This window comes from Amblyomma americanum, chromosome 9 (assembly GCF_052857255.1).
Source record: "Amblyomma americanum isolate KBUSLIRL-KWMA chromosome 9, ASM5285725v1, whole genome shotgun sequence".
Lineage (NCBI taxonomy): Eukaryota > Metazoa > Arthropoda > Arachnida > Ixodida > Ixodidae > Amblyomma > Amblyomma americanum.
Window position 1 is genome coordinate 85,236,118 of NC_135505.1, and position 14,550 is coordinate 85,250,667.

Sequence of the window (14,550 nt, forward strand, 5' to 3'; positions counted from 1 at the left end):
CTGTGTCTACATTCGTTGTCATTCTGGCTCTTGAGTAAGGCTGGCTTCAGCACTACAGTAAATTAAAATGATGAAGTAGCGATTATATGGATGTTTTTCTATGCCTCACGTGACACAAAAGCACTCTTTGACGTCACAGCTATCGTTAGGCTTTTGAAACCGAAAAAGCACGAGAGAAAAAATTGCATTATAAATTAATTAGTGGTCGTAGGCGAATAACACATGGTGATTCATGCATAGTAGTGTCTTCCGCATCATTGTAGAAAAGAAAACATGCCACCAAAATTAGGTGTCTATACTCCTTTAACTAACCGACATCACATCGCAAGACTGTCTAATCACAAATTTTGTTATTTTGTTTCACATGAGTCTCTAATCATCCCAGTCTACCACATCTCCAGCTGCACAAACCATGAAAAGACCACCTGTCCTCCACCTGCCCGCACATCTACACATCTGTCTACATTCTTTGTGTGCACTGCGAAAGACTGGAATGACTTGCCCAGCCACGTTGTGCTCCATACTGACCCATGACTATTCAAATGTTCAACTGAAGCAATGCTAGGCTCTGTAACCTGCTTCCTCATGTAATACCCCTTCAATGGGCCTTTGAGGTAGTAAGAAAAAAATAAAAATAAACTCAGTATAAATGAAATATTGAAGTAAATCTTAAGATACAGCTTGTAAAACCTGTTATAACAGAATGGAAGTCATGGTCACACCAAAATGAGTCATTGAAGTTATTTTGTGTATATTTAAAAAAAATAGGTTTGGATATCCTTCAAGTAAATGCTAAAGTAAAATGAGACCCGCTTCATTTTCACTGACAGGTATGTTATTTTGATCAAGGATTAGAACTTCAGTGCAAGACTTGGGTCGTATGATTACTTGGTCATCATAAAGAGATAGAAGTTTAAATAATTTGCTTACTAGTAAGTTTTCAAGTTGGAAGTTCTTGATGCGATTTTTAAAGTTAATCAAACAAGAAAACTGTAATGCATATATTGAATCTCCTTAAGGGTGAAGCATGGACGAATATACTATTAGATGAATCTGTGATCACTATGAAAATGATGTAGACAACACAGTAAGTGCCTGTAGCAACCAACACGGTCAGCTCTAGCGAATTGCCGAAGAGGCCGATGTTTCTCTGGCACGCGCTAGAGAATGCACGAGACCTTAGCCAGGGCCGGACATTGCCGCCGCCGCTCCGCTGCTGTCTCTTCGGCAGCCCTCAATAAATGCGGCCGCAGCCGCCTACCTGGGCAAACTCCACATTGTGGTGACCTCAGACAGCCCGAAAGCCCTCCTAACCGCAGCACCGCAGCTGTACCTTCGAGTTCCCGCAAGATGAGTGGTGTCCGATCCTGCCCCAGGACCCGTCCCAAGTACAGCTGTGGTCATTCCGCCCGCACAGACGCATTGCATGGTTCACACAAGTGGAGGCCCAGCTATACGTCAAGGGGTGTCATCCTAGTTTTGGCGGTTCCTCCTCGTCATGTGGAAGTTGCCCGCCGTCTTTGACCAGCTAGACCTTCCTCCATTGGATGACCACCTGTTCGAGGGACTGAAGGAAGCTTTTTCTGTTTTTACGGTGCTCCACTCCACTACCCCGCTCCCAGAAATCTGCCACACAGTGGGGCAGTGGGAGCCGGTACAGCTGAAAGCACTCGTCCGACAGCGGCTCCAGCTCAGCCTTGCTCGCTTACTCCCATGAGTACTCTCGTGCCAATACCGGCTGAGATACCACTTTCCGAACGCCCCATTTCCTTGCCTGGTTCTCCAACCTGTGAATTGATGTTGTCGCCACTTCCACCTGACGACAAGGCGCACTCTGCACCAGCATGCGTGTCACAGTTTTCGGCCTTCCTGTCTGCCTCGTCAAAGCAGCCATCAGTTCAACAGGCTTCCGCAGCAATGTCGACGCCGCGCCCCGCTGATGCTCACGAGCTATCAGCAAAACCCGAGCCTGCTAGCCCCATCCTCAGCCCCTCCAAGTGCCCGCAAAGCATTAAATGTCCCACGACGCAGGCTAAGAAGGCGAACCCGGTGACAGCCGTTCCAATAATGACGACTGTCACCCACTCTACTTTGCCTGTCAAGGACCCTCAACCAATGCCAGTGCCTGCCTTTAAGCCAAACCACGCCACTGCTGTGGGCCCTTCTTGCTCCCCACCGTTGTTCGCATCTTCAAAGAAGCCTGACACTAGTAGCTTGGCTGCCGCCAAATGCAGGTTCAATGGGAGTCCGCCACATACAACCGCCAATAGCCCCTCTAGAAGAATTTAACTGCCCAGATGACAGTATAATTATATCATAAATCAATAATATGTTTACAACATTGCCTGCAAAGTTTCGAATCGGGTCATTTATAGAGCACAACAAAATAAATGGTGCTGCACTCGTCCTGCCTGTACTGTGATGAAACGGCATGAATGCCTGACAATGCACATACCAGCCCTCTTTCCTATTGAAGTCATTCATTGAAGTATTTTTATGTGACCATCGTATATTCTATGCACACATTTATACTTACGGAGAGCTGAGTACCCAAGGAAAAGTGTTGGGGGGAAACCTGTATCATTAGTTTGAGTATCATTAGCTGCATTCTTCCTTTGCAAAAAAAACCAAATTTACGTATTTGGGCGTCACAATTGCTAACAATTATTTGCGGAATTTATACATTGACAATATTTGTTTTTAGGCCTTTCGTAAATGATATTTTTTGTGACAAACTAAAAACCTGTCCACTTAACGTAAAATTGCTTGCTTATTATTCACTAATTAGACCTAAACTTGAATATGCATGCATTGTTTAGGACCCATTTGCTAAGCAAAATATAAAATATCTTGAAAGGGTGCATGGGAAAGCTGTGTGATTTGTCGATTCAAAATTCTCTTGATATGATTCTCCCTCACAATTGATGAGTTATGATGGCATTTGGCTTCTTAAGCAGCAAAGGAAAAAAGTCTATGCTTGCGGTTTCCATGCTTTTTAAAGGAGATTTAGCACTTTACCCTTCATCCTATCTGTCTCGTTCAATGTCCAGACTTAATCAACACCATCATCTGAACTCACTAACTTCTTATTTTTGCACTAATGTGTGCATTCAAGTTTTTTTTTTCCCATGAAATATAACAAACTAAAATGACTCGTTGCCTGTTTCTATTGATTGATGCATTGTTTATTTGTATAGTTCTTTTTACCACCCTACATAGACCTGAACACAGTCTGCAGTATGGGATAAATAAAAAAATAATAAAAGATATTTGAGTTTTGTTTATTTTGCCGAACTTGTCGGGAAACTACATTTGTTAGGCTCTTACAGACGTACATTGGCAGTTGCTCAAAGTTTTCTCGGAATAAGAAACTTCAGTCTGCTAAGCTCGTTAATTTGCATGAATGGAATTTAAATTATGGCCTTGCATAGATGGCATCATTTCCTGTTGAAGAGCGACTTAAAAAAACTTCATACCCAATGTTAAAGAGATTTAGCATAGCGGAGACGTAGTAGCATATACTTATTCCGATTTATCAGACGCTGGCTACGCATGCACAGTGGCATGGGTGGAGCCAGGCAGGGTCACTGCACATTTCCAGCCGGTATTCAGTAAACCAGTATTCGTCTACGCTACTACGTCTCCACTACACTAAATCTCTCTATTTATTGCTGGTGCTAGTTGTCAGCCTACCTCAATGAAGACATCTGGGGGAGTGAAACATGCACAACAATTCTGTTCATTCCTGCAGTCTGGGTGGGTGTATTTTTGTGACGTTCATTATAAATTCACTCGTTAATATCACAACCTGTTACTGTTTGTATGCCTGCACAGGAAAATGTGTTAATCTTTTTGTGTTTATTCCAGCAGTGCTAGCGGCAGGAATGAATGAGGATAATTAAGAGTCCAGCCTCAAAATGATGTGTCTTGCGTTAATTTGAATGCTTGAAGAGTTCTCTGCTGTTTGCAATGAAAGCCTACAAAAAAGTTCACTAACATCTGCTCTACCAATTCTCAGAGTACTGTCTCAGCTGTATATAAATCACATAATATTTGTGAAGCATTGTTTTCATACCATTTTTAATCTGTTCTTTTTGTCAGAATACCAGCTGTTTGTGACCTTTTTGCATTGTGCTAGCTTCTTTGTTGTGTTGGTGTTACTTGAAAAAGCCCTATCTGTTTACATAAGATGTTCAGGATAATAATCTGCGAGGGTCGTGGCTGGTGAAACAAAAATACTATGATTAATGCCTACGAAAAACATTGCAATGGTGAAACAAAAATACTATGATTAATGCCTACGAAAAACATTGCAATTTTAGTGTGTATTGTAAAGCTCGTAATTTGGTTCAGTTGTATGAACTTGCTTAGCGCAAATTAATATTTTATTCCAATTGTCATTACAAAATGCTGAATACATTCTTACTGTTTGTAAAAACTCGCTTGACATATTGTCCATTAAACTTCAAAAGCAATGCAGTTCTTCAAAAAGCTGCTGTTCCTTTTTGAGCATCTGCAGACATCATTATACCTTGCATCCAGTAAGGAATTGTTATGATCACTCTTGTCAGCACTAAGTGCTGTTACCCAGAACGCAGTTGTTCTCTGATGGCATTGCCACTAGCATGACAGTGTGAGGTAGTTTTGTAGGAATTGCTTTGGGGAAAAGATTAACCATCTCATTTTCTAAATCACTGTGTATTTAGTTCATAGACATGCAGTTGGTTACATTCATTGTACTAAAGAACATTGAGAATGTTTTCGGTGAAATCAAATTAAGTAACCCTCTCTTTTTTATGTCGCACATTGTGCAGTCCTCATCATGCCTTGCACTCGCATTATGCGAAGCTCAAGCACTGTTAAGCTGCATGCGCTGCCTGCTCTTTTCCAGCTACTTCTTTGCATGCAGCACCACGCGGCATAGACACAGGTGCCAGTTTGATTTATTTCATTCAAAGGCTATAAAAGGCAAGCTCTTGCTACCCTCTATATTTTGCCTCTGGAGTGTTCTGCCTGCCTGTTCTGTCAACAGCTAATCATTGAGGTTCAAGTAAATGGCATATATATTTGTTTTCAACTGTACAGTTATGTTTGAGTAAGCAAAATTGGTATCCTAGAACTTATAGTGCCTTGCACCAATCTACCCAAAGAATGATTCCAATGCATGTCAGAGTTACAAAACAAACTTTGTAAACATAATACCTCTTCTGTAACTGGAAAAAAGGTTACTGATGTGCTTTTTAGTTCCGTTGGCGCATGACTTCATGTTAGAAAGCATTGGTAAGCAGCGACATGAAGGTCACAGCTCTCATTTGGGGAGATCGCAGCAGTTGCTTTAAAATTGAATGGAGAAAAGAGAAATCGCTTCTGACTCTACACAATCTCATGTAAAACCCTCACCCTAGGGCCCTAGGGGTATCTGTAATAAATATAAAATAAATAAATATGTGACTGAATTTTTTCAGTGTGCTCCGCACAACCTTGTAACGCACAACCTTGTAATGCTTTGTCACCACTGGTGATGATAAGTGAGTGCTCACACTCGTACTAGCACTTTTCTCAAACCATAGTGCCACAGGAGAGGGATCTTGCTATCGGCCTCGGACCACGATAGTGATTGTGTGCTGACATATACTCCCCTGTAATAGTGCGCAAATCTTGCAGTCTAGTGTCAACAACTTGTGCTCAATACCAGTTATGGGGCAGGTTTGAACATTGGTGCGAATTCAACAAACAATACGAGTGCGGGCACAATTTTCGAGTGGATGTGCATTCCGGTGTGTTAAATTCACACCAGCGTGACGAGGTGAACTGCTGCATTGTAGTTTGTTGCTCGGCTGAATCCGCATGAGCTGGCATATTGCTGAGTGTAGCACGCTTCTGTAGTGTTCGCTGCTGCATTGCTGCAGTGAATCATGCAGTTGCTGATGGGGACTGGAAGGCTTTCTCTTGGTCGATCATGGCAATGGTGATAGACAAAGAATAGACAGTTGTTGCTTTTTGTTTATATTTTGGTTGTGGAAAAACCGCAACACCAGCAATTAAAATCAATAAATTGATCAGTCAATCAACCAATACATAAAACTTTTAGTAATAAATACCAGTACAGACATTCTGACAGACACTATTCAGCAGGAATTCCCAGAGCAAGAGATGTGGGGGGTCTCTGAAGATTGCGTTAAATGTTAGGAAAACAATACAAAGGCATCCCATTTGCATAGTTTAGTGTGGACTTCCTGTTAAATTGTGTTAGTGGACTTTCCTCCATATATCGCTTGTGATGAGAATGAGATGACTGACCAACCCCTTCGAACAATCGCAAAGCAAAAGCACACAGTTGTTTTATTCATGATGTGAACTATATACTTAATGCTTACCCCCATGGCACTCGTTCTCTTGCCTTCGCAACTCTTCTAGCGAAGCTCCGTCATCTCTTGGTAATCTTGATCCCCAGTGCTGCCGGGTACCTACATGTGATACAATGGTACAAGCTTTCCCCTGGTCTGGAGCTCGGCTTATTTAGGGTGAAATGCTTGGAAAATGGGTCTTTAATTCCACCTTGAGTAGAAGAAAATACCTTGCCCCATGGCGCCCTTTGGCCACAGATGCCCTGGTGGGATAAATATCCACCATCAGTATCATCTTGGTAATTTAAGATATATGAGAAGGCTTACTTGTAGAATTTCGCAAGAAACTCCATGAGCAAAGGAGGATGGTGTGTCACTGACAGTGCAGGCAACAGCGTGATCATCCCACCTATTGCATGGTGCATTGCACACCGTGCACCTCTCATATACCTGTAGCTGGAGGCATGCCAATGATGGGAGGGCCCTTGTTGCTAGGCTTAGAAATAGCCTAGACCCATAATTATGGTTTCTGAACTTTGCTGCTATAGCCTTGCGGCGACACCGCTTTTATATCCTGACTCGCTTGTCACTGATAAAATTTGTTTTATAGTCGGATACGACTTAAGTCTGCAGTGAAGCTCTGCCCACATTCAGGACCACCGCATAGAATTCTTACACGACCAAAAAGTAGTCCGTAGATAATAGTTTTCTCGTTACGTAAACAAGAAACTGATCACCAGAAAAAATAAGCTCTAGAACCTTGATACCTGGCTCATTTATTAAGTCAAACATTAAAAAGCCGATTTTGTTTACTGTTGTCTTTAGCTAGCGGAGTAATACAAGGTGCCGCGGATCATGGCTCAGGGTTAGATATTGCTGTTTTTTAAGGTGATAGTCTTTATTGGCTTATACTCGCGTCCGTCCGTTACATTTTAGGTCACGTGGCCTTGTGATATCACGCGGTCTCTCTGCCATGCTTGCGCCAGCTGCTCTTCTCCTCTGCCATGAAATGAATTCTAGTGCGGAAAATTCAAATCAGTGCAATGAGTCGCAAAAGGCTTTCGCCTTTTCTTAGTTAAGAGATATCTAAGTGCCTTCAATGAATTGTTAAGTTCTATCCTACTATATAGTGAAAAGCTCTACCCCACCAATGCTGAACCTGAAGGTCAACTGGCCCTTGGAGTTCACCTCTAACAGGAGGCGCGCCTCGTGGCTATACCATCATGCCATGCGACTCGCCATCACCACAGCTGCATGCTTGGCAGTCACGTTCGCCACTTTGCTGGCTGCTGCTTGGCTGCTCCTCCTCGCCAGTTCATGTTATGCGTCAGTTGATTTTCTCTTGCGCTTAGCGGAAGCTTGATCTCGCACTTGTGGCACGTAATGCGTCACGGGATTTGCTCTCGCTAATATAATTGCAGTACTTCCTGACAGAGCTCTCGCTCTGCATATCCTGGCTGAGTTGAGCCACAGCTCCTTTTTACCGACAATCTCACGATTTTCATGCCAGGGTGCACTCCCTCCTTTACGTTTGCTTTGTTCGTTCAGCATGCCAAAAATGTGTGCTCATCATGTACTATCCGCTGTTTGGGAAATGGAGTGTCCTCACAAGATTTCACCGAATTTTTGGCAGTTGTTTTATTGAAAAGGGGAGGGGGGTAGTCTTTTTTATGGCGACCATCGTGTTGTTCTGGAATTTCTTCTGGTGTATTGAAATATAGGTTATGAAGGTTTTACTACCCGTCGTGCTTTTAATTAGTGGCCACTTAAGCGTCAGTTCATGGATTTGAATTGTTCACTCCTTGTGCATGATCACATAACAGGTTGAATACTGTTATGCTTCCTAATCAAGAAGTACACATTGCTGTGCATGTTACTTTGTAATTTTTGCATGGTGCTGAGTCAGTCTGACTTTGTTTTCTTGGGTTGCAATGTCTATACATCGTTGATCTTTTTCTGAAATTTTTTTTCTACTAAACAGGTATGCAACATCCGATGCGATATATTTGAAGGCATTTTTTCTTAATGTTCATATTCGATTTGTAGTTTAAAATTTCACATTTACACACACCAAATACATATGGCTGTATGTCACAAAGACCCACTGCATCATTTGTATTGTATTTGATGGTGTGATGATGCTGGATAAGGGAGCAGGAAGTAAAAGTTTCTTCTCTTAAATTTTAAAAACCACAGTTGACAGCACTAAAGAATATTACAAACACAAGTAGTGTGTTCTTCAGATGTTTCTTCAAGCTTCTGGATCATACTACAACAGTTTCATATCATGAATGAAGCGAAGGATACCAGTGGATGGCAATGGGTTTGGATAGCTGAGGTGATTGGGAAGTTTGCAGGCATGATGTGGCTCAAGCCGACAAAGCACAAGGTTGATTAGAGGTCATTGCGAAACGCCTTTGTTGTGCGGTGGGGTCATGTAGTTAGGGTCATAAAAACGAAGATAAAACGTTCATCAATTGTTATACTAGTCACTATGCATCCATGAAGTCACACTGAAGCCGCCACATGATTGTTCACCTTACACAATCCATCAGAGTGGCTCTAAACACAACCATTTTCTTTGAAGACCTTTGATCATACAAGCTCCAGACTAGGAGCATACCTTCCAATATGCTTATTTTATCTTTTTAGCCACTCCTACGAGTGCGAAAAACAGATAAGGTCAACATATAACTACTCCAACTGGACAATTAAAACTGGCCTTAGTTAATGGACAATAAAAGGGTACCAGTCTACCGCCGCTTGGCCTCCAGGAACCACTCAGCACTGGTTTATATGTCAGTCTATGCACATCCCCCTTACACACAGCTAAATCAATGAGCCTGTTGATGATGAAGGCTCCTTTTCAAGAAAAAGAAAACTAACCTGGCTGTGGTGCATCCCTGTATGCAACAGTGAATGAGAAAAGCAGAACGTTGAGAATCGCGGTATGACTGCAGCCTATGCCATGAGCTTAGGCCAGTGTTACAGCTAATAGTTATATGCTGCTGTCAATTTGTGCCTGCAAAGCGATCATAAAAGAACAGTGGAAGAAAAGAAGGAACCCAATATGTTCTCACCACAAGCCGCAGCAATATGTGTTGTTACAAGAGGAGCATCCTTGCTGCGAATGTTGCTTTCAAAACTGTAACGGCATCAAACAGAGGAAAGGCAGATAGGGGAGCTATGGGGAACTCTCAGTTCATCTTAAAAATGATGATAGAAAGACTATATGCTGCAGTGCAAAGAATTTGTGCTTTGAAACCTCGAAGGGTTGAATGCATCAGAGGGATTGCATTCTTATGAGTATGCACTCCATACATACCTGCAGGTTGTTTAAAGTTAGGAGCACACAAAATACCTCGGAGCAAATATCAAACTGCATGGCATGTACTATCAGTTGCTTAAGCTAGCCTTCTAGGGATGCACATCAGTAACAACAATTTGAGACTGAAATAAAAATTTCCTTCAAGGAATTCTGCACCACAGCCAATGGGATCTGAACTGCTCATTGAGGCATTTGTTTGCTATTCCTAGTATATGCCTTGAACTGAGTGCACAACCACCGTATTTGTGGAGTCCAATATGTGGAAATTCACAGGATCTAAGTAATGATTATAGAGACGGCCATACAAGAAATACGTTTAGATCAACTATACCATGCAAAAGTTGTTCTGCCCTCTGAAATCACATAAATACCACCCAACAGGCTACTCTCTTAAACAGAGCTTCATGAATCTAGTGCTGTCTAGCTCCGTTTGTGTCAATTGTGTACTGTAATTTGTACGCATGCCTAACTAATATTTGAACATAATTTTAATTTATGACCAAAGAATTTGTTTCACAAAAACCTGGCAGACGACTCAATACAGAATCAATGTTTACAAGCCCCTGAATAAGAGGTATGCATTTTCAGGCATGAGGTAAGGAAAGAAAACCTCTCATATATATTCCAATAATACACTTCTAGCCCACAAAGACTTCCTTTTTATTATAGACCATAATCCTAGCACATCTCTAGCTTGGTCTGAGTAAAATAGCTGACGAAAATGAAAAAAGTGCTCAGCAGTCTGGTAGATTTAAATATTTGCAATCTAACAAATATGGCCGCATAGTTTAACCGACCATCAGCAATTTTTCGTGTGTTTACTGCTGGTTATTGTGTTCCTCTACTGTGCCATGCTATGTTTCGAACATATTTTAATGTAAATTAAAGAGAACGAAAACTGCAGGGCAGCACCGAGTTTTTCCTGTAAAACAGTGATTGTTGCGGTGAAAAACGCTCACTTGGAATGCGTGTTTGATGAGGTAGTGCAATGCATCAAAGCCAAGATAACTGATATGTTATAACAAACTCCTGTATATCACATACACAACTGAGGTCGGCATGTACAGGGACTTTTTATATGCTGGACTGAAAAAAATTCTTGTATGCAAGCTGCTGACCTAATCATAAGCAAACATTGCTTGGAATGTGTCTTTGATGAATTAGTGTAATGCATCAAAGCCAAGATAACTGGTATATTTTAACAAACTCCTATATATCACATATGCAACTGATGTCGGCATGTACAGAGGCTTGTTATATGCTGGATTGAAAAAAATTCCTGTATGCAAGCTACTGACCTAATCGTAAGCAAACGTCGCTCACAAGGTAGCAGTTGTTATGGTCTATGTTCTTTGAGATATAATTATACATTGGTACTTACCTGCAGCTTCTGGAATTAAGAAGAAACTTCTGTTGGCGGTGAGTAGAGTTTTCGCAGGTGAAAGCCAAGCATCAGATCCGACAGACTGCTTCACCTGCTAGATGAGGAGCCAACTGCAATTTTGGTTTGGTAGCTAGGAGAGTTGCACGTCTCTTTTCGAGGTTACTGTCACTATTTACCGTGCTTTAGTTAGAGGAGAGGTGGCTCTTCTTTTGGCTTTAAATTTAGCAAGAACATGAAACGGCACCTTTGAGAAACTGCACAACTCTCACTTACCGAGCCAAGCCATCGATTGCTTCTCCAAGTGTTCTGGCTATGCACACAGCCTTTCTGGAGACTTTTTGTGCAAGCGGAACCAGTTTTTCATCAATTAAAGAAAATTCAGGTTAGTTTCAGTGTTTTAAATTGCTTTTCAAAGAGCCATAGTACTGTCTTTTACATACTTCACATTAACACATTTTCAGCAGAATTAAACAACAATCAAACATATATTACAAGGATATTTCATCATTGTCATTAGCCTGACTACTCCCATGGCAGGACAAAGGCCTCTCCCATATCTCTCTAATTAACACTATCCTGTGCCAGCTGTCACCGTGCTATCCCCGCAAACTTCTTAACCTCATCCCTCCACCGAACTTTTTGCTCCCCCTGCTAGAGTTCCCTTCCCTCAGAGTTCAGTCTGTTACCCTTAAAGACCATCGGTTATCCTGCCTACATATTACATGCCCTGCCCAGGCCTATTCCTTCCTCTTGATTTCAATGAGGAAGTAGGGCAGTGATGGCATAGGGGTAGAGTACCACCCTCGAATGCAAGAGGACGAGGGTTCGAATACCAGTGTCGCGCAATTCTCCAACGGATTGTAAAGAAAAGAAAAACTCCGCATGTCGATAGAATTGCATAACCAGGTCTTGGGCGCTGCCTGATCTCGGTGACTAGAACCAAGAGCGCACTTACCAGAACAGAATGACCACCCTGGTGCAGTACTTGACCACAACCTCCTATAATAAAAACCTACTGCAAAAAAATATTTAGGAAGCAAAAAATACGAGGAATACTCTGCAATTTATGCAGATAGTTCAAATTCAGCACGTTACATTGAAGTGCCGTGGTACTGAGCAACTGGGAAAAAACAGTACGGGTAACTCAGTGTGCATCCGTCTTCAGTGCAGTGTGTTATGCTGTCTGTGTGGCTACAGAAAAAGTAATAAATGACAACATCGAGAACAGCATCATTTCCGCTAATTCTCTGAGCATACTCGCCTTAGTTCACCATACAAATGCAGTTCCACCACAAATCGGAGACATCATATACAACATAACAGGAGCCACAACAGATGGTCACGAGGAAATTTCGCTTGGTTCCTACCAATGTCAGAATCAGTGGCAATGAGAAAGCTGATCCACATGCTGCGCAAGCTCCGCACAAAGACATCAAGCGTGAACGTTTTCTACAAATGGTACTTTATAAGCTCTATACTCTATAAGCTTTCAACCACCACTGTTGAAATTGTTGGCCTATGTAGCATTTGTATGACTCAAACTAGTGTGCATGCGCCATGTGGGACCCTAATCGAAATAATCTTTCCAATACGCTAGAAACAATAGAAAACCGCGCTGCTAGGTTCACCTTCTCTGCTTATTCGTATCATGAAATTGTCCCCGAGCTAAAATCCAATGCTCATATCACAAATTCAACTAACTGAGGTAACACCGAAAAACTATGTCTATACTACAAATACTATTATGATGTTCTGAATGAGTCTGTTATCATCCCTGACTACAGTACCTTCAGCCGCATGATCCATGCAAAGACCACATATATCCTGCGCCTGCCTACACATGTGCACATCTGTCTTCATTTTTTGGGTGCACTGCGAAAGACGAAGGACTTGCCCAGCCACGTTGTGCTCCATACTGACCCATCACTATTGAAATCATCAAATGAAGCAGTGTTAGGCTTTGTAACCCGCTTCCTCATGTAATACCACTTAAAAGGGCCTTTGATATGGTAAGAAAAAATAAAAAAAAATAAATAGCAATACAAATGAAATATTGAAGTAAATCATAAGATACATATATAGTTAAACATAATATAGCAGAGTGGAAGTCACAATTCATTGAAGTCATTATATATATATATATATATATATATATATATATATATATATATATATATATATATATATATATATATATATATATATATATATATATATATATATATATATAAATAAAAGATAGGTTTAAAAATTTTTCAAGTGAGCACTCAGGTAGAATAAGTCCCTCTTCATTTTCACTGAAAGGTATGCCATTTTGATAGAGCAGAGGGAGAGAGATAGCGAGGATTAGAACTAGTGCGGGATTCAGCGCATATGATATTACTTGGGCATCACAAAGAAATAGAACCTGAAATATTTGCTTAATATTAAGTTCGGAAGTTGAACGCTTTTGACGTTAGCTGTTATCAAACTCATTCAATGAAGAAAGAAAACTGTATAAAGCTCATTTCGAATTGCATTGAAGGTGAGGCATGGATGGAATGTATATGCTATTAGACGAACCTGTGCTCACTGCAAATATGATGCAGAAAACACAATAAGTGCCAAAACCCCAGTAGAAGACTTGAAATGCCCAATTTATGATATAAATCAATCATGAATATTAACACGTTCAGAACAGTGCTTTCAAAGTTTCAATTCAGATAATTTATTGAGCTCAATAAAATACAAGGTACTGCGCACTTTTTCTGCCTCTACGTACATTGATGAAAAGACATGGATTCACTCTGGATTAAGTGGCCTTGGTATATTGATCCAGGTTTCTTTCCTTGGTCTGGGTGTCCTATATGTATACGCAAGGGCATTGAAGCCGACATTCACCACTTACTGTGTTGGGACTGCCCAGCTTGCAAGCCAACAAGGATCCGGCACCTGAAGGTAGCAGGTCTTTCACCGACTGCTTCATACAGCCTGGAAGCAGGAACCATACCATTGTTCACTACTGGAATTCATAAAATCAGCAAGCCTTTTTCCATTAATTTAATCATTACTGCATCATCCATCACTCCTAGCCCATTCATTACATGATATCAATAAATTGTATTTTATGTTCACGTGCAAAGCTGTAAAAATTGAAGAAAAAACACTTTCCAGTGTCTGCCAATATTTTCACCTGTGTAAATTTGCTCACTAGAGGAACTGCGCTTGTGGACATGTATTCTGTTTTTATATTTTTAAAAATAGAGTTAACAAACTCAGATTTTAAACATCTCTGAGGTTTCTTAAAAGCAAAGAATTTCTCTTCTTTGATTAGGGCATGATAGTTCATAGTCGCTTAATTTATGGGCCATAAAACTCAATGCAAGACAACTTGTACGCTATCTTAATTGTCAGCTATGTTTGCATGATCTTGATTACAGGTGCGCCGAGAATTGTTTTTAATTCGGCACTAAAATACGGAAGTTTATGTTGCGGGAGGGTGGAGCTCGCAT

At 41.1% G+C, this 14,550-nt stretch overlaps 1 protein-coding gene across 1 annotated transcript in view; it reads left to right on the top strand.

Moving 5' to 3' along the window:
* Nucleotides 1-14,550, top strand: part of LOC144105609 (uncharacterized) — a 166,627-nt gene that overhangs the window by 105,329 nt on the left and 46,748 nt on the right. The gene's annotated exons all lie outside the window — the stretch shown is intronic.